At 43.3% G+C, this 27540-nt stretch overlaps 1 protein-coding gene across 3 annotated transcripts in view; it reads left to right on the top strand.

The window, feature by feature from the left end:
• The window catches only part of PTPRR (protein tyrosine phosphatase receptor type R), a 247635-nt gene that overhangs the window by 153320 nt on the left and 66775 nt on the right, over positions 1–27540 (top strand). The gene's annotated exons all lie outside the window — the stretch shown is intronic.

The raw sequence follows: 27540 nt of genomic DNA, 5'->3' as shown, positions 1-27540 counted from the left end.
TGGCTCAGTGGAAAGAGCACAGGCTTGGGAGTCGGAGGCCATGGGTTCGAATCCCCCCAAGACCCAGGGACTTGTCTGAAACCAGGCGTCTGAAGAGGATGTCGCAAGGAAAGAAGAAAAGGAAGCATACGTAAAAAAGACAAGAAAACAAAGTAAAACCCCCTCTTTAAGCCACAAAGTCAAGAGTGAGGGTTTAAAATGGTGATAAGTTCTATCCCATTTTAAAATTCTTGTTCTGGATCTCTGTTTCTGAAAAATAATTGTGTTTACCTTGAAAGTTTAACACTTCCATGCTCTGGTTGTCATCCTGGCTCCAAAACACATACTGTGTTCTCTTAATGTAGCCATTACCACTGAGCTTTCTCTTTCCTGATGGATGTTATCTACTGTAGTAATAATAATAATAATAATAATAATAATAATAATAATAATGGCATTAGTAGTAGTATTAGTAGTACTAGTAGTATTAGTAGTAATAATGGCATTATTATTATTATTATTTATTAAGCCATTATTCTGTCTCCCCCCTTTTAGACTGTGAGCCCACTGTTGGGTAGGGACTGTATATGTTGCCAACTTGTACTTTCCAAGTGCTTAGTACAGTGCTCTGCACACAGTAAGCGCTCAATAAATACGATTGATTGATTGATTGATTGATTGATTAAGCGCTTACTATGTGCAAAGCACTGTTCGAAGCACTGCGAAGGTGATCAGGTTGTCCCTCGTGGGGCTCTCAGTCTTAATCCCCATTTTACAGATGAGGTCATTGAGGCACAGAGAAGTTACATGACTTGCCCAAAGTCACACAGCTGACAAGTGGCGGAGCCGGGATTTGAACCCATGACCTCTGACTCCAAAGCCTGTGCTCTTTCCACTGAGCCATGTTGCTTCTTTGTCAGCAATGATAATACTGGATAGGGTCATCAGTAGTAATAGTATTGCTATTATTATTATTATTATTACTATTATCATCATTGTATTTCTTAAGCACTTCCTGTAAAATGGGGATTTTACAAAACTGTCCTAAAAGCCGGGGTAAAGACAGTTAATCCGGTTGAACACAGTCCCCTGGCCCACGTGGGATTCCGCAATCTAAGTAGGAGGGAGAATCAGTAGTGAATCCCCATTTCACAGATGAGGAGCAGCTTGGCTTAGTGGAAAGACTGTGAGCCCACTGTTGGGTAGGGCCCGTCTCTAGATGTTGCCAACTTGTACTTCCCAAGTGCTTAGTCCAGTGCTCTGCACACAGTAAGCGCTCAATAAATACGATTGAATGAAAGAATGAATGAATGAAAGAATCGTAGGGAATAGCCTCTTTTTTAAGAGCCGAAATATGAAACTGTGTTTTACCTAGGACTGGTTTTAGCCTCACTGTCTCACCTAGTGAGGCCTTCCCAGACTGAGCCCCTTCCTTCCTCTCCCCCTCGTCCCCCTCTCCATCCCTCCATCCCTCTCCATCCCCCCCATCTTACCTTACACATCTTATGTGTTGCCAATTTGTACTTCCCAAGCGCTTAGTACAGTGCTCTGCACATAGTAAGTGCTCAATAAATACGATTGATTGATTGATTGATCTTACCTCCTTCCCTTCCCCACAGCACCTGTATATACGTATATATGGTTGTACATATTTATTACTCTATCCATTTATTTATTTATTTTACTTGTACCTATCTATCCTATTTATTTTATTTTGTTAGTACGTTTGGTTTGGTTCTCTGTCTCCCCCTTTTAGACTGTGAGCCCACTGTTGGGTAGGGACTGTCTCTAGATGTTGCCAATCTGTACTTCCCAAGCGCTTAGTATGGTGCTCTGCACATAGTAAGCGCTCAGTAAATACGATTGATGATGATGATGATGATGACCTAGTGCATTTTGCTATGTTTCATTTTGGAAACGCAGTTTCCACTAGAAATGACTTGGACCCCGCTCCTGTAGTGCTAACCTTCTCACTGAGCTTCAATGTCGCCCGTCTTGCCTCCGAGCCCTGACCCACGTCCTGCTTCTGGCCTCCCTCCTCAAATCGACAGGTTATCAATCAATCAATCAATCAATCGTATTTATTGAGCGCTTACTATGTGCAGAGCACTGTACTAAGCGCTTGGGAAGTACAAATTGGCAACACATAGAGACAGTTATCACTCTCCCCCGCTTCAAAGCCCTGTGGAGGGCACAGCTTGGCCAAGAGCTGTTGCCAATTTGTACTTCCCAAGCGCTTAGTACAGTGCTCTGCACATAGTAAGCGCTCAATAAATACGATTGATGATGATGAAGAGGCCTTCCCAGACGAAGCCCCACCTTTCCTCCTCTCCCACCACCTTCTGCATCGCCCTGACTTCCTCCCTTTCGAGAAGCAGCGCGGCTCAGTGGAAAGAGCCCGGGCTTGGGAGTCAGGGGTCTTGGGTTCTAAACCCGGCTCCGCCACTTGTCGGCTGTGTGACTTTGGGCAAGTCGCTTCACTTCTCTGGGCCTCAGTTGCCTCATCTGTCAAATGGGGATGAAGACTGTGAGCCCCGCGTGGGACAATCTGATGACCTTGTATCCCCTCCCAGTGCTTAGAACAGTGCTTTGCACATAGTAAACGCCTAACAAATACCATTATTATTATTATTATTATTATTATTATTCCCCCCACCCCAGCCCCACAGCACTTATGTATATGTCTGTATTTTAATTATTTGTATTGCTGTCTGTCTCCCCTCCCTAGACTGTGGGCTCGTTGTGGGGAGGGAATGCCACTGTTTATTGTTGAAGTGTACTTTTCCAAGTGCTTAGTAATAATAATAATAATGATGATGACATTTATTAAGCACTTACTATGTGCAAAGCACTGTTCTAAGCGCTGGGGAGGATACAAGGTGAACAGGTTGCACATAGTAAATGCCTAACAAATACCATTATTGTTATTATTATTATTATTCCCCCACCCCAGCCCCACAGCACTTATGTATATGTCTGTATTTTAATTATTTGTATTGCTGTCTGTCTCCCCTCCCTAGACTGTGGGCTCGTTGTGGGGAGGGAATGCCACTGTTTATTGTTGAAGTGTACTTTTCCAAGTGCTTAGTAATAATAATAATAATGATGATGACATTTATTAAGCACTTACTATGTGCAAAGCACTGTTCTAAGCACTGGGGAGGATACAAGGTGAACAGGTTGCACATAGTAAATGCCTAACAAATACCATTATTGTTATTATTATTATTATTCCCCCCACCCCAGCCCCACAGCACTTATGTATATGTCTGTATTTTAATTATTTGTATTGATGTCTGTCTCCCCTCTCTAGACTGTGGGCTCGTTGTGGGGAGGGAATGTCACTGTTTATTGTTGAAGTGTACTTTTCCAAGTGCTTAGTAATAATAATAATAATGATGATGACATTTATTAAGCACTTACTATGTGCAAAGCACTGTTCTAAGCACTGGGGAGGATACAAGGTGAACAGGTTGCACATAGTAAATGCCTAACAAATACCATTATTGTTATTATTATTATTATTCCCCCCACCCCAGCCCCACAGCACTTATGTATATGTCTGTATTTTAATTATTTGTATTGATGTCTGTCTCCCCTCTCTAGACTGTGGGCTCGTTGTGGGGAGGGAATGTCACTGTTTATTGTTGAAGTGTACTTTTCCAAGTGCTTAGTAATAATAATAATAATGATGACGACATTTATTAAGCGCTTACTATGTGCAAAGCACTGTCCTAAGCGCTGGGGAGGTTACAAGGTGAACAGGTTGCACATAGTAAATGCCTAACAAATACCATTATTATTATTATTATTATTCCCCCCACCCCAGCCCCACAGCACTTATGTATATGTCTGTATTTTAATTATTTGTATTGATGTCTGTCTCCCCTCTCTAGACTGTGGGCTCGTTGTGGGGAGGGAATGTCACTGTTTATTGTTGAAGTGTACTTTTCCAAGTGCTTAGTAATAATAATAATAATGATGATGACATTTATTAAGCACTTACTATGTGCAAAGCACTGTTCTAAGCGCTGGGGAGGTTACAAGGTGAACAGGTTGCACATAGTAAATGCCTAACAAATACCATTATTATTATTATTATTGTTCCCCCCACCCCAGCCCCACAGCACTTATGTATATGTCTGTATTTTAATTATTTGTATTGCTGTCTGTCTCCCCTCCCTAGACTGTGGGCTCATTGTGGGGAGGGAATGTCACTGTTTATTGTTGAAGTGTGCTTTTCCAAGTGCTTAGTAATAATAATAATAATGATGATGACATTTATTAAGCGCTTACTATGTGCAAAGCACTGTTCTAGGCACTGGGGAGGTTACAAGGTGAACAGGTTGCACATAGTAAACGCCTAATACCATTATTATTATTATTATTATTCCCCCCACCTCAGCCCCACAGCACTTATGTATATGTCTGTATTTTAATTATTTGTATTGATGTCTGTCTCCCCTCCCTAGACTGTGGGCTCGTTGTGGGGAGGGAATGTCACTGTTTATTGTTGAAGTGTACTTTTCCAAGTGCTTAGTAATAATAATAATAATGATGACGACATTTATTAAGCGCTTACTATGTGCAAAGCACTGTCCTAAGCGCTGGGGAGGTTACAAGGTGAACAGGTTGCACATAGTAAATGCCTAACAAATACCATTATTATTATTATTATTATTCCCCCCACCCCAGCCCCACAGCACTTATGTATATGTCTGTATTTTAATTATTTGTATTGATGTCTGTCTCCCCTCTCTAGACTGTGGGCTCGTTGTGGGGAGGGAATGTCACTGTTTATTGTTGAAGTGTACTTTTCCAAGTGCTTAATAATAATAATAATAATGACGACGACATTTATTAAGCGCTTACTATGTGCAAAGCACTGTTCTAAGCGCTGGGGAGGTTACAAGGTGAACAGGTTGCACATAGTAAACGCCTAACAAATACCATTATTATTATTATTATTATTATTCCCCCCACCCCAGCCCCACAGCACTTATGTATATGTCTGTATTTTAATTATTTGTATTGATGTCTGTCTCCCCTCTCTAGACTGTGGGCTTATTGTGGGGAAGGAATGTCACTGTTTATTGTTGAAATGTACTTTTCCAAGTGCTTAGCAATAATAATAATAATGATGACGACATTTATTAAGCGCTTACTATGTGCAAAGCACTGTTCTAAGCGCTGGAGAGGTTACAAGGTGAACAGGTTGCACATAGTAAATGCCTAACAAATACCATTATCATTATTATTATTATTCTCCCCACCCCAGCCCCACAGCACTTATGTATATGTCTGTATTTTAATTATTTGTATTGATGTCTGTCTCCCCTCTCTAGACTGTGGGCTCGTTGTGGGGAGGGAATGTCACTGTTTATTGTTGAAGTGTACTTTTCCAAGTGCTTAATAATAATAATAATAATGACGACGACATTTATTAAGCGCTTACTATGTGCAAAGCACTGTTCTAAGCGCTGGGGAGGTTACAAGTGAACAGGTTGTCCCACGGGGGGCTCACAGTCTTAATCCCTGTTGTACAGAGGGGGTAACTAAGGTACAGAGAAGTGAAGTGTCTTGCCCAAAGTCACACAGCTGCCAATTGGCAGAGCTGGGATTTGAACCCAGGACCTCTGACTCCCAAGCCCAGGCTCTTTCCACCGAGCCACGCTGCTGCTCTGCACCCAGTAAGCACTTACTAAATCCAACTGAATGAATGAGTGAACGAAAGTAAAGAGTCACACTTAGTTGCCAACTTGGACTTCCCAAGCGCTTAGTACAGTGCACTGCACACAGTAAGCGCTCAATAAATACGATTGATTGATTGACTTAGTGTGAATGTTGTACTTGGAGCAAGGCTTTCTAGGATCTTCTTTGGCCAAGCCCAAACCATAGCGTGAATGGATAGTGTCACCCGCTGGCCAACCCGTGCATCAAAAAGAGTTGCTTGTTCGATTGAGCAATCAATCAATCAATTAATCAATCAATCAATCGTATTTATTGAGCGCTTACTGTGTGCAGAGCACTGGACTAAGCGCTTGGGAAGTACAAGTTGGCAACATCTAGAGACAGTCCCTACCCAACAGTGGGCTCACAGTCTAGAAGGGGGAGACAGAGAACAAAACCAAACATATTAACAAAATAAAATAAATAGAATAGATATTTACAAGTAAAATAAATAGAGTAATAAATATGTACAAACATATATACATATATACAGGTGCTGTGGGGAAGGGAAGGAGGTAAGACGGGGGGATGGAGAGGGGGACGAGGGGGAGAGGAAGGAGGGGGATAAGACCTTCACTAGCTTCTGAGAAGATTGTACATCTTTAGCTCTTCAGGCGGACAAGGTAGAAGTTTTGTTGGGTTGGCCTAAAAGAAAATGATGAAGGAAGAACAATATTTGAAAATCCTTAGCGAATAAAAAGGCCCTGAACAAATCCTTAATCAATCAATCAATCAATCAATCGTTTTTATTGAGCGCTTACTGGGTGCAGAGCACTGGACTAAGCACTTGGGAAGTACAAGTTGGCAACATCTAGAGACAGTCCCTACCCAACAGTGGGCTCACAGTCTAAAAGGGGGAGACAGAGAACAAAACCAAACATACTAACAAAATAAAATAAATAGATTAGATATGTACAAGTAAAATAAATAAATAAACAGAGTAATAAATATGTACAACCATATATACATATATACAGGTGCTATGGGGAAGGGAAGGAGGTAAGAAGGGGGGATGGAGAGGGGGACGAGGGGGAGAGGAAGGAAGGGGCTCAGTCTGGGAAGGCCTCCTGGAGGAGGTGAGCTTAATCATCAATCAGTTGTATTTATTGAGCACTCTTAGGTTCAGAGCACTGTACTAGGTACTTAGTACAGAGAAGCAGTGTGGCTCAGTGGAAAGAGCACGGGCTTGGAAGTCAGAGGTCAGGGGTTCAAATCCCAGCTCTGCCAAGTGGCAGCTGTGTGACTTTGGGCAAGTCACTTAACTTTTCTTTGCTTCAGTTACCTCATCTGTAAAATGGGGATTAAGACTGTGAGCCCTCCGTGGGACAACCTGTTCACCTTGTAACCTCCCCAGCATTTAAAACAGTGCTTTGCACATAGTAAGAGCTTAATAAATTCATTATTATTATTATTATTATTAGGGAGAGTATTCTCTCACTCACTCAATCGTATTTATTGAGTGCTTACTGTGTGCAGAGCACTGTACTAAGCGCGTGGGGAGTACAAATCGGCAACATATAGAGACGGTCCCTACCCAACAAAGGGCTCACAGTCTAGAAGGGGGGAGACAGACAAAAAAACAAAACAGGCAGCCTGCCAAGCCTCCGAGTTGCCCCCACTGCTTCAGACATTCCGGGGAGAACTAGTTCCCAACTGCTGGACGGGACCAGGCAGCCAGGAGAAGTTCTACCTTCCAAATCATAATGATAATAATGACAGTATTCGTTACGTGCTCATTAATAATAATAATAATAATAATGGCATTTATTAAGCTCTTACTATGTGCACTGGGGAGGTTACAGGGTGATCAGGTTGTCCCACGGGGGGCTCACAGTCTTCATCCCCATTTTACAGATGAGGAAACTGAGGCCCAGAGAAGTGAAGTGACTTGCCCAAAGTCACACAGCTGACAATTGGCAGAGCCGGGATTTGAACCCATGACCTCTGACTCCAAAGCCCGGGCTCTTTTCCACTGAGCCACGCTGCTTCTCACGCGCCAAGCACGGTTCTAAGTGCTGGGACAGACACAAGGCAATCAGGTTGTCCCACGTGGGGCTCACGGTCTTAATCCCGATTTTACGGATGAGGGAACTGAGGCACGGAGAAGTTGTGGAACTTGCCCAAAGTCCCGAACCGGATGAGTGGCGGAGGCGGGATTAGAACCCATGACCTCTGACTCCCAATACAATACAACAGAATTAGCAGACCTGTTCCCTGCCCATAATGAGCTCATAGTCTAGATGGGGAGACAGACATCACCCCTGAGAAGAAGCCACTTGTCTGCTGTGTAATGTTGGGCAAATCACGTCACTTCTCTGGGCCTCAGTTACCTCATCTGTAAAATGGAGATTAAGACTGTGAGCTCAGTGTGGGACAGGGACTGTGTCCAACCCAATTATCTTGTCTTCATTGATTTATTTGATTGTATTTATTGAGTGCTTAAAGTGCTTGGAAGAATATGATACAATTATAAACAGATACATTCCCTAAATGCAATGAGTTTATAGTTTAATCCAGTGCTTAGAACAGTGCTTTGCACATAGTAAGCACTTAACAAATACCAACATTATTATTATTATTTACCCCACCACTTAGTGTAGTGCTTGGCAAATACCATTATTATTAATCAATTCCCTAAAGCCACTATTGTGCTTGTCAGTCAATCACTCATATTTATTGAGTGCTTACTGTGTGCAGTGCACTATACTAAGTGCTTGAAAGAGTACTACACCAGAATATAACAGATACGTTCCCTGCCCACAACGAGCTTACAGTCTAGAGAGAGGAGTCAAAAGTCCTCTGGGAGAGGTGTGATGGAGCTGGAGGAGTCTTAAATAAAGTTAAGGCTCTCTGGCCTCCAATTCTTACATTTAATATGCTTCCATGTTATTTTGGTATTTGTTCAGTAATAGGTTGCTGCTCTTTGTTATCCTGAAGGCCGTGAACACAAGAGACTTGGTGATTTTTACAAGAATTCTCCTTTCCCCTCCCCTTTCCCCCTTTCTCCCTCCTCCTCCAAACTTCCTGACACCCCCCACCACACACACACCATTTCATTCTGGTTTGTGTTTCACTGACCCAAATTTCTCTTTATCTCATCACCACTGGTCAAGAAGGGAGCATATGACATTTTCTAGGGCATCTAGGGCATTTTCTAGGGCATCTAGGGCATTTTCTAGGGCATCTAGGGCATTTTCTAGGGCATCTTCTAGACTGTGAGCCCGTTGTTGGGTAGGGACCATCTCTATATGTCGCCAACTTGTACTTCCCAAGCGCTTAGTACAGTGCTCTGCACACAGTAAGCACTCAATAAATACGATTGAATGAATGAATGAATGAATCTGGCATTCGGAGGAGCCGTTCACAGTAAGGAGGATTGAAAAGAGGCCTCTCTCACCTCCTTAAAGCCCCGAGAGACAAAGGCACCGCTGCCCTGGCAGACTGCCCAGCTTCATTACTGACCCACGAAACAGGCCCGAGAACATCGCTCTTTCATGCGTGTTTCCTCTGGAACACAGAAGCTGTGCCACAGGGCTTCGGTGCGAGAATATTAAATCCCTTTTCTCCTTCTTCAAGTGTCATCTTCCAAGGGGAATTTACCATTATATGCCTATTCACCCTTCAATTCCTCCTTTTAAAAATTGTGATCTTCAGCAAATGTTTGTTCTAAGAGGGTATTCAGTTCCTCACGGCCGTGTAACTCCTCTTTCTCATCTTTAGTGGAAAAACCGGCATTTTATACCCAAAAATTCTCCGTTGCCAGCAGAATGATCAGAAGTGTTTTTTAGATTGTGAGCCCACTGCTGGGTAGGGACTGTCTCTATATGTTACCGACTTGTACTTCCCAAGCGCTTAGTACAGTGCTCTGCACACAGTAAGCGCTCAATAAATACGATTGATGATGATGATGATGAAGTGATTAAAAGTTGTTTGGTTGACTTGTAAAGATGAGTGAAACTGATGAAAGTTGAAAAGATGAGCTTTTTGAGGCGACAATTTAATTTGCGTTATGGAAAATTCCAAAGGTGATTAGAAACAATCGGTTGCTTCCTGTTTTTCATTTCCCATCTTAAACTGGTAGAAAACTTTCTTTGACTTTCATATTTTTTTTTTATATATCCTGGATCTGGAGCCATTGAAATACAGTAGAAAGTACAGCAATAGCCAATAATTTGGGAAAAGATGTAGGAAATCATAAGAACATAGTTTTTGAATAGTTTTAGAAATCCTCCAGCCAAGTACGGGAAGCAGCCACGGGAAGCAGCATGGCTCAGTGGAAAGAGCCTGGGCTTTGGATTCTGAGGTCATGGGTTCAAATCCCGGCTCCGCCAATAGTCAGCTGTGTGACTTTGGGCAAGTCACTTAACTTCTCTGGCCTCAGTTACCTCATCTGTAAAATGGGGATGAAGACTGTGACCCCCCCCGTGGGACAACCTGATCACCTTGTTACCTCCCCAAAACTTAGAACAGTGCCTTGCACATAGTAAACGCTTAATAAATGGCATTATTGTTATTTGCTATTAAGTATTTGAAGAAGAATCTACCATTTCTTCTGGATATATGAATTATTGTTATTTATTATTAAGTATTTGGAGAAAAATCTACCATTTCTTCTGGATATATTCTTAAGGGTCAACGATTGGCAGGTGGGAGATTTTCCCAAGAGGCATTTGACTGATTGATGATTTTGTCTGGGCATCCTATCAAATCCACCAACCCTTACTAGAAGGAGTTTAGCTACAACTTGATATGGCACTGCCTTCCAGTCACGCTAATCATGTGAGGCAGTCAGACATTGGCAATCAGACTCGCTGGTCTGCCTCAGACGGCTGCTGGCCTTGGGGATTTATTTTCGTGATTTTTTTGAAATAAAAAGAAAACGATCACAAGACTTCTCATTTCATCTCCTCTCCCCACCCCAGGGCTGGGGACAAAGGGTCTGGTGAATAACTACAATAATAATAGTATTTGTTAAACACTTACTCTGTGCCGGGCATTGTTCTAAGTTAATCAGGTTGGACACAGCCCCTGTCCCACGTGGAGCTCACAGTCTTAATCTCCATAAGAGAAGCAGCGATGAAGGAAGAAAAATATTTGAAAATCCTTAGCGAATAAAAAGGCCCTGAACGCATCCTTAATCATCAATCAGTTGCATTTATTGAGCACTTATTAGGTTCAGAGCACTGTACTAAGTACTTAGTACAGAGAAGCAGCGTGGCTCAGTGGAAAGAGCCCGGGCTTTGGAGTCAGGGGTCGTGGGTTCAAATCCCAGCTCTGCCAATTGTCAGCTGTGTGACTTTGGGCGAGTCACTTCACTTCTCTGGGCCACAGTTCCCTCATCTGTAAAATGGGGATTAAGACTGTGAGCCCCGCGTGGGACAATGGGACAACCTGATCTCCTTGTAACCTCCCCAGCACTTAGAACAGTGCTTTGCACATAGTAAGTGCTTAATAAATGCCATTATTATTATTATTATTTTGCAGATGAGGTAACTGAGGCTCAGAGAAGTTAAGTGACTTTTCCAATCAATCAATCAATCAATCATATTTATTGAGCACTTACTGTGTGCAGAGCACTGTACTAAGCACTTGGGAAGTACAAGTTGGCAACATATAGAGACAGTCCCTACCCAACAGTGGGCTCACAGTCTAAAAGGGGGAGACGGAGAACAAAACCAAACATAGTAACAAAATAAAATAAATAGAATAGATATGTACAAGTAAAATAAATAAATAGAGTAATAAATATGTACAAACATATATACATATATACAGGTGCTGTGGGGAAGAGAAGGAGGTAAGATGAGGGGGATGGAAAGGGGGACGAGGGGGAGAGGAAGGAAGGGGCTCAGTCTGGGAAGGCCTCCTGGAGGAGGTGAGCTCTCAGTAGGGCCTTGAAGGGAGGAAGAGAGCTAGCTTGGCGGATGGGCAGAGGGAGGGCATTCCAGGCCCGGGGGATGACGTGGGCCGGGGGTTGATGGCGGGACAGGTGAGAACGAGGCACGGTGAGGAGATTAGCGTCGGAGGAGCGGAGGGTGCGGGCTGGGCTGGAGAAGGAGAGAAGGGAGGTGAGGTAGGAGGGGGCGAGGGAATGGACAGCCTTGAAGCCCAGGGTGAGGAGTGAGCCAAGGTCACACAGCAGACACGTGGCAGAGCTGGGATTAAAACCCAGGACCTTTTGACTCCCAGGACCACTAAGACATGCAAGGGAAGAACTGCAGGTGCTTTCTTGCTTTCTCCACTCTGGGCTGGTGAGTCCCTCCTACCTCTGTCATGGGGGTCAGCTCCAGGTTCACCCATATAGGCTTCATTTTTGGAGGAAGGCAAGCACATTCGCCTCCCCAATCCGCTCCCCACTCACGAGCCCCTTCCTCCTTTGGGGCTTCACGGAAAGTCTCACCTCCCTCTTCTCTGCCACTGCCCCCGCCCACAACAGGATAACAGGCTTATTCCCTGCCCACAATGAGCTTACAGTCTAGAGGGGAACGGGGCTGTGCCCGACCCAATTTACTTGTAGCCGCCCCAACACTTAGTACAGTCCCGGGCACATAGTAAGCTCGTAACAAACACCACAATTATTATTATTACTATTATTGGTACGCTGTGTTTAATCTTCAAAGTGATTCATAATTATTTGCCTGTCAGAGAAGTCTGAAGAAAACCATAATCATGTACCAACCGTTACCCAGGAAGCACTACACCCTGTCAAAGACTTTCATCAACCCATACTGATAATGGTATTTGTTAAGAGATTACTATGCACCTAACACTTTATTAAGTAGTGGGGTAGATACAAGATAATCAGGTTAGACACAGACTTTGCCCTTCATGGGGCTCACAGTTCGATCAGAAGGGAGAAAAGGCATTGAAACCCCATTTTACCAAAGTGGAAACTGAGACTCGGAGAATTTCAGTGACTTGCCCAAGATCACACAACAGGCAAGTGGCCAAGCAGGAATTGGAACCCAGGCCCTCTGTCACCAGGCCCGTGTTCTTTCCACTAGGCCACACTGCTTTACGACCCCCATCAAGAACTAGAGAAGGCAGGGTACATGTTCCAATATGGCTGGGAAGTTAGAGCAGACTGATCCCAGTCACCGGACACTCCATTTTTCCCACCCACTGGTCAGGGCAACCACCAAGCTCTAAGGTTGGGTCATGCTGACCTATGTTCCTCTGCAGCTCTCTAATGGTTTTGACTTCCTTGTGTTGGAAGCAAAGATAAGCTCCTGCAACAGCAGACAAACCATCACTTTTTTGTTACCTACATACACCCCTAAGCATTTGTCATTCACCTCAGGGGTATCGCAGACAGTTCCTGCTGAAACTAGAATAATATTTCACCCCCATAAGTCTATCCTAGATATTCTGGAGCTACAAGAATGCCTGTAATAGGGAATCACTGGTGATGCTCACCATTTTGAGAACTATTGAATGTATTTGCCCCTTTTTCTTTATCCCCCCCAAATCCCAGCGCTCCCAATGAATGTATCCAAGGCAAGTGAGAGGTCAAGGAGGAGAAGAGGCTGTTGGATTTGGCAAGAAGGAGATCATTGGTGACCTTTGAGAGGGCAGTTTCTGTGGAGTGAAGGGAGCAGAGGCCAGATTGAAGGGGGTCAAGGAGAGAATTGGAGGAAAGGAAGTGGAGACAGCAGTTGTAGACAACTCACTTATGGAGTTTGGAGAGGAATGGTAGGAGGGAGATGGGGTTATAACTGGAGGGTGCTGTGGTGTCAGGGGAGGATTTTTATTTTAGGTTAGGGGATCGATCGTATTTATTGAGCTCTTACCATGTGCAGAGCACTGTACTAAGCACTTGGGGGAGGGCAATATAACAGAGTTGGTAGATACATTCCCTGCACACAATGAACTCACAGTCTAGACAGGGTGACAAACATTAATATAAAAAAATAAATTACAGATAGGTACTGTGGGGTGTGGGGTGAGAGAGGGGTGAATAAAGGGAGCAAATCCAAGTGCAAGGGCGATGCAGAAAGGAGTGGGAAAAGAGGAAATTAGGGCTTATTCAGGGAAGGCCTTTTGGAGAAGATGTACTTTCAGTAAGGCTTTGAAGGTGGAGAGAGTCATTGTCTGTCAGATAGGAAGAGGGAGGGCATTTTAGGCCAGAGGCAGACTGTGAACTCCTTGTGGGTAACGAATGTGTCTCCCAAGCTCTTAGTACAGTGCTCTGCACACGGTAAGTGCTCAATAAATACAATTGAATGAATGTGGATGAGAGGCCGACATAGATGAGCTTGAGGTACAGTGAATAGGCTGGCATTCAAGGAGTGAAGTGTATGGGCTGAGTTGTAATAAGAGAGCCGTGAGGTAAGGTAGGAGGGGACAAAGTGATTGATGGTAAGGGGAGACATGAGCATGTTTGAAAGCAGTTGGGAAAAAAAACATTGGAGAGTGAACATTTGAAGATGGCAGTCAGGGAGGGGAAAAAGGGAGAGAGCTTTGATAAGGGATGGGAAGGTGTAGGTGAAGGGAGTGGATTTTGAGATGGAGCAAGAGATACTGCTGGGAAAGATGGGAGAGTTCAGAGATTAGCAGCTGGGAATTTGAAATGGATTTGAATCACTCTCTCCACCCCTGCAGCCAGCATTCTCCCCAGCAGGTCTTTCCTTCCTGAAGCCAGCCCCCTCTAGCCTTTGAAGCAGCAGGACTACTGGAGATGTTTTTTGGAAGAAATCAATAACCTTATTTGGCATTTCTGAAAGATACAGGACAGACATTCAGTTCTTGGCTGGCACTTACATTCCTTGGATGGTCCTTGTGATTTCCCAAAAAACCCAGTCAGTATCAAGGAGCACAGAACTCTGGTTTTCTTCCTTTCCATTTACTCCCACTCTGACTCCCACTTCCCTTTCTTTTCCTATTTAATTTCCCCCCTCCCCCCCGCTCTCTAAATAGGAGTGCGAAAGCGTGTTTCCTGAGGTGGGTAACTTCCTTCGCTCTCAAAATCTCTCAGAATCAGTATTTGGAGAATTTTAATGTTATAAAACAGACAAAATTCTGGGATGATGAAAGAGTGAGAACTTAGTATACTGTCAGGAAGACTCTCAGGTTGAGGCTTTTACTCTACCTTGTGAAGTGGAGTAGGCTTTATTTATCCTCACTGTGACTCTGGGCATTGTATTTGGGAAAATGTCAGGAGAATTGTTCAGAGTGGAGTAATGGGCCTACCAGAAACTGTCATCTTGAGAATGCGTTTTCTAAATTTCACAAAATATCCCCCGCGTGACCCCAACTAGTTCTCCATTGGTGTTTTATATAGTAATGATAATGGTTAATTAAGCACTTACTATGCACCACGTAAGCACAGGGGTGGATACAAGCAAATCGGGTTGGACACGGTCCCTCTCTCATGTGAGGCGCATAGTATCAATCCCTATTTTACAGATGAGGTAACTGAGCTCCCGAGAAGTGAAGTGACTTCACCAGGGTCACACAGCAGACAAGTGAGGGAGCCAGGATTAGAACCCATGACCTTCTGACCCCCAGGTTATATCCACTACCATGAGAGAGGTGAGTGGAAAAAGGCAGTAGAAGATTGTGCCAGCCTCTCTCCTTTTTCTTCATCTCCTTTGTAATCTCCCTGAGACCAAGGATCATGTCTGCTTACTCTTCCAAGTTCTCAGTACAAAGCCCTTACCTACAGTGGTTCTAATCCGGGCTCTGCCACTTCATTCATTCAATCGTATTTATTGAGCACTTGCTGTGTGCAGAGCACTGTACTAAGCACTTGTCTGCTGTGTGACCTTGGGCAAGTCACTTAACTTCTCCAGGCCTCAGTTACCGCATCTGTCAAATGAGGATTGAGACTGTGAGTCCCATGTGGGGCAGGGACTGTGTCTGATCCAATTATCTTGTATCCACCCCAGCGCTTAGAACAGTGCTTGGCACATAGTAAGCGCCTAACAAATGCCATTATTATTATTATTATTACAGTAAGAACCCAATAAAAATCACTGATTGATTTCCTCTTTCTTCTCTCTTCCTCTCTCCCCACTTTCATCTCTATTTTTGTCTCTGGTCATGCCTCCGGGAGACTCTTTCCAGCCACTTGCCCAAATTCTAGGCTCCTTAGGACCTGGTGAGGTCATGTCCTACTTATTCAGAGCCAGCCCTTAGGTGCCTCACACTCTCTCTGATCCTGCCTGTGAATAAGGACTTCAGAGGAGGAAGGAGATACCTGAATCCCTGTTTGGTCTCTGGAGGAGATAAGATGTCTCTACCAAGATCTGAAAAAAGGAAAAGATCCCGCTACCGCTTCCATTCCTGCAGCCTCAGTTTCCTGGGGGTGGCAAGCCCTGAGCAGGACATTTCCCTCTCCTCTCCATAGGCAATGACAGAATATCATAATCCAAATGGGCAGTTTCTGAGACTTGTATGGGAATTCTGTGGTCCATAGAAAGGATTCATAGGATATCCATCAAACAGGTCCACAGATTCTTCCAAAAGGAAGAAAATCCACTTCCTATCAAACCAGACACATTCAATATCAGATAGCTTCAACTGTGACCTCAGTGGTTTTCTCTGACCTTTCGACTTGTACTTGGAATGATAGGATTTGATTCCATTTCCAAGCCCCTTATCTTGGGTTTATTCTTGTTACTCCAGTTGCTACTGGTTTTAGCTTGTCCACAGGAAACGCAGTGCCAATCAGTTTTGTTCCCGAGGTGACAGGAAACCCTGGTTGGTCGGATGTTGATTGTGCTGCCTTTAATGCTCCACCCATTACATTTTCTTCCTTTCTGGCTGAACTTAAGAGAAATTAATCAGTGGCCGACATCTGGCAGACAGTTTTGGTGGTTTGTCTGCACTTTGTTCAGCTGACGAGTTCAAAAGTAAAACCTGGGTGTGTGAGCATCACGCAAGGCTCTAGAAGCTCTGAGGGCTGCTCATTTATCTTTTGAGTTTTTGAGAGAAAACGGTGATTTCAGTTTCATGGACAGATGAAGGAGGGGAAAACTTTCCCCTTTCTTTTATGTGGTATTTGTTAAGGGCTTACTTTATTCCAGGCACCGTGCTAACTCCGGGATAGATACAAGCTAATCAGGTTGGACTCAGTCCCCGTCCCACATAAGGCACAATCCCCATTTTACAGATAAGATAACTGAGGCATAGAGAAGTTACGTGACTCACCCAAGGTCACACAGCAGATGAGTGGGTGGAACCGGGATTAGAACTCAGGTCCTTTGACTCCCAGGCCTGTGGTCTTTCCACTAGGCCATGCTGGCTTCCCATACCTGCTTTAGTCTTAGCAGAATCCCCTGCCACTTTTTCCATTTCCAAAAGCTCATCTGAGTTGGGGGGACGGTGCCAATTTGTACTTCCCAAGCGCTTAGTACAGAGCTCTGCACATAGTAAGCACTCAATAAATACAATTGATGATGATGATGACGGTGACAGGGTAAGGAAATGGGAGAGAAGGCAGGTTAGGTTGAAACAAAGTTAAGGCTAAGCATCCCCATCGTGACCGTCCCCTGCACCTTTCCTGGATCCTGATTTTATCCACAAGGAATGTGGATAAATCTAATCAATCAGTGGCATTTAGTACAACTTACTATCCACAGACCACCGTACTAAGCTCAGCCCTCTAGACTTAAAGCTCCTTGTGAGCAGAGAATGTGTCTACCAATTTTGCTGTATTGTACGCTCCCAAGCATTTAGTACAGTGTGACTCAGTTCCCTCTTCGGTAAAATGGGGTTTGAGACTGTGAGCCCCACATGGGACAACCTGATTACCTTGTATCCACAACAGTAAGAGCTGATGGTGAAAAAGTTAAAGGAGACCTCGATCTGAACTGGAAGAAGGAAGAAGGCGAGGTAAAGATAAACCTAAAAGGTGGAGGCACATTGGACCGGAAAGACTTTTCCTGTTCCTAAAATGTCTTGTGCTCTGCACAGGAAAAGAATTCCTACTTATCCGAAGTCCAGGCAGGCAGTTCTCGGGAGGGGCATGACCAGTGCCCAAAATGTTAGGGGGCTCTTGACACACCCCTCAGTGACCCCCATTTGAATAGAAGCAGCGTGGCTCAGTGGAAAGAGCACAGGCTTTGGAGTCAGAGGTCATGGGTTCGAATCCCGGCTCCGCCACATGTCTGCTGTGTGATCTTGGGCAAGTCACTTAACTTCTTGGAGCCTCAGTTACCACATCTGTAAAATGGGGATGATGACTGTGAGACCCACATGGGATAACCTGATCACCTTGGATCCCCCCAGCGCTTAGAACAGTGCTTTGCACATGGTAAGCACTTAACAAATGCCATTATTATTATTATTATTATTATTAATAGAATGTTCCTCACGGGCCTGGGAGTCAGTAGGTCATGGGTTCTAATCCCTGGTCTGCCACTTGCCTGCTGTCTGGCCTTGGGTAAGTCACTTCACTTCTCTATGCCTCAGTTATCTCATCTGTAAAATGGGGATTGAGAATGTGAGCCCCGCGTGGGACAGGGACTCACCGATTTACTTGTATCCAACCCCAATGCTTAGTGTGGTGTGGGGCACCTGGTAAACGCTTAACATGATTATCATCATTATTATTAGTTTCTCATAACCCAACTCCCACAGTGGATGGGAGGCAAATGGAAGCTGTGAGTGTGTTTGTGTGACTATGTATGTGACCCCGTGGAGACTCCCAAGTCATAGTTCATACTACTCTCTGTGGGGATGGTCAGATTAAATTCGGCCATTTAGAAGCATTCAAGATTGTGCTTTTCTACCTCATTCTTCTGCTCTCTTGAATTACCCTTCTGAAAAGCTGAAAGTGCAGTTTCTTTTCCCGTAGATGGCACAAGTGTGCTGACTTACCACCCAAGCCGCATTCCTCCTCAGGAATGATTGAATTATTCTTTCAAAGGGACAAACGGTGCATTTATCTCATTTATCTTCGCATATACAATCCTCTTCGATGTCCTCACAGTCATTTTAAGCAAGAAGGCCAAGTCAAATAAATAAGAAATATGGCATTTAATCATTTTACCGTGGCTTTGTAGAACCCTCAGCAGACGTTCTTTCCTGTGGGGTTTTTTTTTCTTCCACAAAGAGCAACGCCACTATTGTGTGGATTATCCTTCAATCAATCAATCAATCAATCAATCGTATTTATTGAGCGCTTACTATGTGCAGAGCACTGTACTAAGCGCTTGGGAAGTACAAATTGGCAACACATAGAGACAGTCCCTACCCAACAGTGGGCTCACAGTCTAAAAGGGGGAGACACAAGCCACAGCAAGCTTTAATTTTGTCTCACTGATGCCGGTACACCATTCTTTTAGACTGTGAGCCCACTGTTGGGTAGGGACTGTCTCTATATGTTGACAATTTGTACTTCCCAAGCGCTTAGTACAGTGCTCTGCCCATAGTAAGCGCTCAATAAATACGATTGATGATGATGACCATTCTGACTGCAAGTTATTTGACAAATGCTCTCTACTGAGAGCCCTGCTATGGTTTGGAAGCTTCCTTTTAAAATCTTAGACAGTGAGCAATTTTCACCTCTTTTTTAGCATGAAAACAGATGATTCTTTGCTGTTTCCCAAGCATCTACTTTCCTCAATGATTCTCTGTTAGGGCACCTTTAATATATCTTTCACTCAGTCGCCTTTCTTTCTTTAAAAGTGTCTTACTCAAGCTCATTGCATAATGAGTATTGTCTAATTTTGGTTTGGGTCTCTGGAAAGAAGTGCATCTCGATCATAAAATGCCCTATCAATCAGGAGTTTTATTTTGTACTCTCTCAAATGCTTAGTACAGTGCTGTGCACACAGTAGATCGGATTGATTGAGCTTTTGTGTGCAGAGAACTGTACTAAATGATTGGGAAAGTTCAGCACAACAGAGCTCTTTGAAAGTATCATGTAGGGTTTGTTTTCCAGGGCGACTTGAATGATAAAATACAATTTCATTGTACAAGTAATCTACAGGAAAAGATGGGAGGTGCGCAAGCCCGTATTTATGAATCCTTCATTCTTCTAAACTGCCCAGGGCGGCCTTATCGAAGGCAGAACTGCTGTGACTGAACTGGCAGGGCGTTCGAAGCGTGATTAAAAGAAGGAAAGCTGAAATGGCTCTCATGTCAGCTGTTTTCCGTGACAGGATACTGAGGGATTACTGTCCTAACTAGATACTGATTACTTAGAGCTTAGCCCTGAGTTCTTGTCAAAACCGTTTCCTTAGGCGAGCTTGACTTACTGAGATTTGGAGACCTTTAGAAATTGTTAGACGTGTGGTTAACACAACCTGGTAGCATGTGGATTTCCGTCAGCAAGTTGCAGTTCCTTTCACTGTTCAAGCCCCAGTTTCTAATGCATCCTTCATTATTTGCACACCTAATTTAATACCAAATTTCTGACCATAAAATATGTTCACTGGTAATGGGAAGAGTAAATCTGAATACAGTTAGACGGTGAATAATTTCATCACATGCCGAAACATAATTTTGACAAATTGCTTTGCCCTCAAACCATGTGCAACACTCTGCTTATATTGTTGACAGTCAACATATTATATTGTTGACTGTCTTTTGCTTAAAGCAATGTGGGCTAGTGGGAAGACCATGGGCTTGGGAGTCAGAAGACCTGGGTTATAATCCTGGTTCCACCACCTTGGGCAAGTCACTTAACTGCTCTATCATCATCATCAGTGGTATTTATTGAGAGCTTACTTTGTGCAGAGCACTGTACTAAGCACTTGGGAGAGTAAAATTCAACAGAGTTGACAGACATGTTGTCCGCCCACATCAATCTTACAGTCTAGAAGCAGCGTGACTCAGTGAAAAGAGCACGGGCTTTGGAGTCAGGGGTCATGGGTTCAAATCCCGGCTCTGCCAATTGTCAGCTGTGTGACTACGGGCAAGTCACTTCACTTCACTTCAGTTCCCTCATCTGTAAAATGGGGACTAAGACTGAGCCCCCCGTGGGACCACCTGATCTCCTTGTAACCTCCCCAGCACTTAGAACAGTGCTTTGCACATAGTAAGCACTTAATAAATGCCATTATTACTATTATTATAAGACGCCTCAGTTTCCTCATCTGTAAAATGGGGATTCAATATCTGTTCTCCCTCCTATTTAAACTGTGAGCCCTAGTTGGGTCCCACCTGATTATTTGGTATCTGCTCTAGTGTTCGATGCAGTGCTTGGCACATAGTAAGAGCTTAACAGATATCACAGTTATTATTAGATGGCTTAAAATTCTGAATATATTGAATAATTCATCTCCTTAGCATGAATTACACATGCTTGGATAAAACATGCAGGTTTCCAAAAAAGTTCTGAGCCCTTTCCTAGGTTTAAAGTGACCATCCCACCTGTAATAGGAATGTTGGTCATGAATTTAAGGACTACGATCCCTAAAAAGTGCTTGACGCGTTGTAAGCCCTTAGCAAATACCAAAATTATTATTATTATTATTATTAAGTGGACAGGGCAGCCTTACACTCTCGAGTTTGGCAGAGGAAGCAGGAGGAGGGATAGCCCCGGCAGCCGTGAAACAGCCAGTGAAGAGAAGAAAGGAGTTGAGGTTGTCTAGCCTCCTCTGCCACCCAGGGCCACTTCTTTGTGCCATTTCCTGGATATTTCCAGAACCGTGTCAGGGAAGCCACTCCACAAAGCCTCAGGAAATAAGCCATGAAAGCCGTGACCGCTCCACGAGCAGCACTGGCTGCTGCAGTTGACCATGAAGGCGACTGTGGAGGAGGAGGGTAATCAACCATGGTGGAGAAACCAACAGTCTCTGAGAATGTGTGAAGAGATAAGACCGGGTCATGCCTTTTCCTTCTCTCTCTCCGCTCCTTTCCTTTTGGTCTACCTTCTTCCCTCTTCCGTCTCTGTCTCTTTTTCTCTTTCCCTCTCTTCTTCTTTCCCAGTCCCTCAGATTCCTCCTCCCTGTCTCTTTCCTATCTCTGTCTCCCTTTCTTTCCCTCTCAGTCCACCTGTAATTGTGATGTTTGTTAAGCACTTGTTTGTCTGATGGTATTTGTTAAGTGCTTACTATTTGTCAAACACTGTTCTAAGTGCAGGGGTAGTTACAAGTCAGTTCTGATGGACACAGTCCCTGTCCTGCATGTCTCTAAGTAGGAGGAAGAGTGGGTGTTGAATCCTCATTTTTCAGATGAGGGAACTGAGGCACAGAGAAGTTAAGCAATCCCAGCTCCCCCAACTCCTAGGGCCACAGTGCTTCTCGAGTGAGCAGAAATGCCTCCTTGGGACATGCCCGTCTTGGGACATGTCTTTTAGACTGTGAGCCCACTGTTGGGTAGGGACTGTCTCTATATGTTGCCAATTTGTACTTCCCAAGCGCTTAGTACAGTGCTCTGCACATAGTAAGCGCTCAATACGATTGATGATGATGATGATGATGATGCCGTCATTGGTGACGCGGTCTGACTGACTGTGAGCCCGCTGTGGGCAGGGATTGTCTCTATTTGTTGCTGAATTGTACTTTCCAAGTGCTTAGTACAGTGCTCAGTAAATAGGACTGAATGACTGAGTGAATGAACCAACTAGGAAGATCTGCAAGATGGACAGACCAGGCAGGAATACTGAAAATTAGCTTGCTATTGTGAAGACCGCAGCAACTACCAAGAGAACCACCTGCTGGGTTCTGGGTCTAAAATATTTATGGTCTTTGCTAAGCGCTTACAATGTGCTAGGCACTGTACTAAGCGCTGTGTCACCCTGACTTGCTCCTTTCATTCATCCTTCCTCCCAGCCACACAGTACATATGCATATATCTGTAATTCATTTATTTATTTATGTATATTAATGCCTGTCTCCCCCTCTAGACTGTGAGCTCGTTGTGGTCTGGGAATGTGTCTGTTGTTGCATTGTACTTTCCCAAGCGCTTAGTAGAGTGCTTCGCACACAGTAAGCACTCAATAGATACGATTGAATAAATGAATGAGTGACTGTGGTTGAATGAATGAATGAGTGGGGCTCACAGTCTCAATCCCCGTTTAGCAGATGAGGTAACTGAGGCCCAGAGGACTGAAGTGACTTGCCCAGGGTCACACAGCAGAGACGTGGCAGGGACGAGATTAGAAACTATGACCTTCTGACTCAATCAATCAATCAATCAATCAATCAATCGTATTTATTGAGTGCTTACTGTGTGCAGAGCACTGTACTAAGCACTTGGGAAGTACAAATTGGCAACATATAGAGACAGTCCCTACCCAACAGTGGGCTCACAGTCTAAAAGGGGGAGACAGAGAACAAAACCAAACATACTAACAAAATAAAATAAAACACAATAAAATAGAATAGATACGTACCACTCGTGCTGTATCCACTACGGCATGCTGCTTCTCACACTCTGCACTGTGCTCTACAGCTATACTATGCTATACACACTGTGCACTAGGCTGTGCTCCCTTCAGCCGAAACAGCTCCTCCATATACAACTCATTAAATAAATGATGGCATTTGTTAAGCGCTTACTATGTGCAGAGCACTGTTCTAAGCGCTGGACACAAGGTGATCAAGTTGTCACACATGGGGCTCACAGTCTTAATCCCCATTTTACAGATGAGGTAACTGAGGCTCAGAGAAGTGCAGTGACTTGCCCAAGGTCACACAGCAGACATGCGGCAGAGCCAGGATTTGAACCCATGACCTCTGACTCCAAAGCCCGGGCTCTTCTCCACTGAGCCACGAGTCTGTGAGCTGAGCCACGAGTCTGTGAGCTATTATTATTATTACACTTATTATTACACTTATTATTATTATTACACTTTCCTATATAAAACCTTACAGGAATCAGCCTGGAGGGACGATGCTAACCAAATCACTAATCCTGTAAACAATTCCTTCTGCCAGGTTCTCAGTCCTGAAGTTTTAGGACCAAGGCTGATCTGGTGTTCTCCATGGGAGACTCTGTCATCGTCAGATAAATTGACATAAAAAGCTGATCTCTCCTAGAATTTCCCAATGTCGGTGTTTTTACCAGTGAAGCAGTTCAAACCACTTTTAATTTAAAATCGAGGAGTCATTTAAATTCTACAGACAAAATTGTGTTTAATCGCAATAGGGAGATGGTCAATAAGACCCATTTTATTTTTCCAAACAGCCACCTTTATCAGCTTTTTCAAATAGATGGAAGGGAATTCCATTTGAAAGGGGACAAACGGCAGTGATTTTCACTCTCTAAAATTCTGAAACCATAACAGTAAAAAACAGCCATTGGTCAAAAGGACTACTTTCCTGTTGTTCAGCCCATCAAGAAAATGCCATTTATAATGTTTTATTCCCTCCTATTAGTCAGACAGGTTAATGTTCACTAAATATTTCTTTCTTATTATTCTTCCTGCACAAATCTGTATGGACTGGATCGTCATTGCTCTTCATACACCTACAGATTTCTCCCACACATGGAAAAATTGCACAGATGTTCAGAAAATTAGGTCAATTATGTTCCTTGCCTGTCTTTTCTTATTAGTGCCTTAGATTCATCAGGTTCATTTGCATATCTCCTGTATCCACTCATGCTCAGCAAAAATTAATTTCAGAATACTTACATCTTGCCCATGTTCCACAGGGCTACATAACTGTTCAAATAAAGGAATGAAGAAAGTCATTCTGTTTTAACATTCTGTGTCCTTCTGAGAAAGGTTTATTATGAAAAGCATTTCTGTATATATATAGTATCTTCATTGCAACCCTATTGAATGCAAAACTGGGATTAGGTGATGGATTTTTCCTCTCCAGTAGGGTGAGTTTTCCCAGCTGAAATATTCCCAATAGGAAACTAATTTCTCTGTTTATTGTGCTCTCACAAGCACTTATTGCCGAGCTCTGCAGAGTTAGCACCCCAAAAATACTGTTGGTTGATTGATTATTTGGGGCTGTTTTAATACCTCAGTCTGAATTTACTGGAATGTGATAAAAAAATACTTTATATACTCTATATACTTGAAGGTATCCTTTCCAGTTTATCCTTGAAATAACTGACTCCAATCAATGTTTTTCATTTGTGACTTTTTCTTCTTCAAGTGTACTTACTGAGTGCTTACTATGTCCAAAGCACTGTACTAAGCGATTAGGAGAGTACAATACAACCACAAACAAATGCATTCTCTGTCCACAGTGAACTCAGTCCAGAGTGTCCAATAGTTCACTCCACCAAAATGATGCAGCTGATGAAATACATGAAAATTGAGAAGCAGCGTGGCTCAGTGGAAAGAGCCTGGGCTTTGGAGTCAGAGGTCATGGGTTCAAATCCCAGCTCTTCCAATTGTCAGCTGTGTGATTTTGGGCAAGTCACTTAACTTCTCTGGGCCTCAGTTACCTCATCTGTAAAATGGGGATTAAGACTGTGGGACAATCTGATCACCTCGTAACCTCCTCAGTGCTTAGAAAAGTGCTTTGCACATAGTAAACGCTTAATAAATGCCACCATTATTATTATTATTATATATTTAGTATCTATCTGACTTCAGTCAATTCTTTTCTTGTGCCAATGACTGTTATTAAGGCTGATTCACCTGTATTTTTAGCTTGCATCACGTGGGAGCGTTTAAAATGGCCACAGCTTCAAAATCCCAATTCTGAAACCATTGCAGCTTCTTGTGTTTTTTTTAGTGGGTATGTCAGGTAAAGAGCATCGACCCTCCTGCCCCTTCACTAAGCGCCACTGAGCAGGGACTGTCTCTATATGTTGCCAGCTTGTACTTCCCAAGCGCTTAGTACAGTGCTGTGCACAAAGTAAGCGCTCAATAAATATGATTGATTGGTTGATTGATTGATTGATTCTCTTGCACCAACAAGGATGTCATCTTGGAGATCAAATCGAGCTTTCTCCTCGTCAAACACAGCCAATGCTGCTCTTTCAGCTGGAGAAGCAGCATGGCTCAGTGGAGAGAACATGGGCTTTGGAGTCAGAGGTCATGGGTTCAAATCCCAGCTCTGCCAATCGTCAGCTGGGTGATTTTGGGCAAGTCACTTAACTTCTCTGTGCCTCAGTTCCCTCATCTGTAAAATGGGGATTAAGACTGTGAGCCCCCTGTGAGACAACCTGATCACCTTGTAACCTCTCCGGTGCTTAGAACAGTGCTTTGCACATAGTAAGTGCTTAATAAATGCCATCATCATCATCATTATTATTATTATTATTAATTGCTGTCTTCCACTTGCACAATCAACAGCACTTTCTGCTCAATCCACTGCCTACCGAAAGAAATAAACTTTCCACAAAAGGAGCCAGCCTTCCAAAAGGAAATAACTCGCTTCTCTGAAATTTCAAGGTGAAAGTGCAGTGACTCCTGGAAGGCAGGAGTCTGTCCTGGGTTTATTCTAAAAACATTCAAACAAATTTATGGCCCAGGATTGGGGCGGAGGGCGTGGTGCTTTGAAAGAGCTCTGAATAAACAGGGGAGTGTCGATTTAATGAAATTGCTGACCTCAGTTAAACACTAGAAAAACTTGGAAGTAGACAGAATTTCCAGCTTTTTGATCAACCGTTAATTTTAGGGTCAGGTTTTTGACCCCATTAATAATTTATAACTAATCAAGGTGTTGAGTGACTGAGAAGGCTTTGGCCAAGAGACACGATGTAAATCACTTACGCAAAATGTCCCATTTTATCTCCAGGAGTTAAGAAATCATAAAGAAAACTCTAGGCTTGGCTTAAGTGTTTGAATGCTTTTAACGGTATTCGTTAAACGCTTACTATGTACCAGGCAGTGTACTAAGTGCTGGGGTAGATAAAAGCTAATCAGGTTGGACACAGCCCATATCTCATATGGGGCTCACAGTTGTAATCCCCATTTTACAAATGAGGAAACTGAGGCTCAGAGAAGTTAGGTGACTTGCCCAAGGTCACACAGCAGACAAGTGGCGGAGCCAGGATTAGACCCCAGGCCTGTGTGCCATCCCCTGAGCAATTCCGCTTCCATGACTTTCCTTCCTGGAAATGGGAAAACTGTACAAGTCACTCAAGCTTTTGTAAAACTAAAAGGAATTATTTAGATGATAAAAACTGATTTCTCTGTGGAAGGCTCCATTTTTAAATATCAAAATGATTTGCAACAGGTACACTGAGAACTCTTTTGTCCTGTGTAACATTTTAATTTAAAAAGTCATCCTTTCCACCCTTGTATCACTATCATTTCCATGTCCATATCATTTTTAGACTGTGAGCCCACTTTTAGACTGTGAGCCCACTGTTGGGTAGGGACTGTCTCTATATGTTGCCAATTTGTACTTCCCAAGAGCTTAGTACAGTGCTCTGCACATAGTAAGCGCTCAATAAATACGATTGATGATGATGTCAGTACTGAAATAATTGCCTTTATTTTTATTTCATTTTCCTTATTTAAAAGTGGCTTTACAGAACAGTTTTGAAATGACTCCTGCAATGATTTGTCATTTTCACTGTGTGCCAATAATCAGATCAAACATCAGATTACCCGATCTAATCTTTCTACCACGTGACTCTGTTGTATTCTCCCAAGCTCTTAGTACATTGCTCAGCACACAGTAAGCACTCAATTAATATCATTGATTGATCGATTGATTGACTAATCTGGGACTTTAAGAAGGATCCCTAATTTCAAAAAGGTGGTCGTTGTCTGACGACATTGACTATATGACTCTGAAGGTTCTCCAGGAAAGGATTTTCTTCATTCGTTCCCACGAACTGGGAAAAACTAAAAATGAAAGTTAAAATTAGAGCCGTTGTCATTTTGTTCTTTGGTTAGAAGGGAAACAGCTCTTTTCCAGGGAGTGACAGGCAGGACAATACTCCTAGCCAAAAAAAAAAAATAAAATGCGATTTTAGCTGCACTTTCTTACAAAACAATAAGCTGCCTTTTTTTTTCTT

This window comes from Tachyglossus aculeatus, chromosome 14, assembly GCF_015852505.1.
Source record: "Tachyglossus aculeatus isolate mTacAcu1 chromosome 14, mTacAcu1.pri, whole genome shotgun sequence".
In the NCBI taxonomy this organism is placed as follows: Eukaryota; Metazoa; Chordata; class Mammalia; order Monotremata; family Tachyglossidae; genus Tachyglossus; species Tachyglossus aculeatus.
This window is presented reverse-complemented; position numbering and strand designations above follow the sequence as displayed.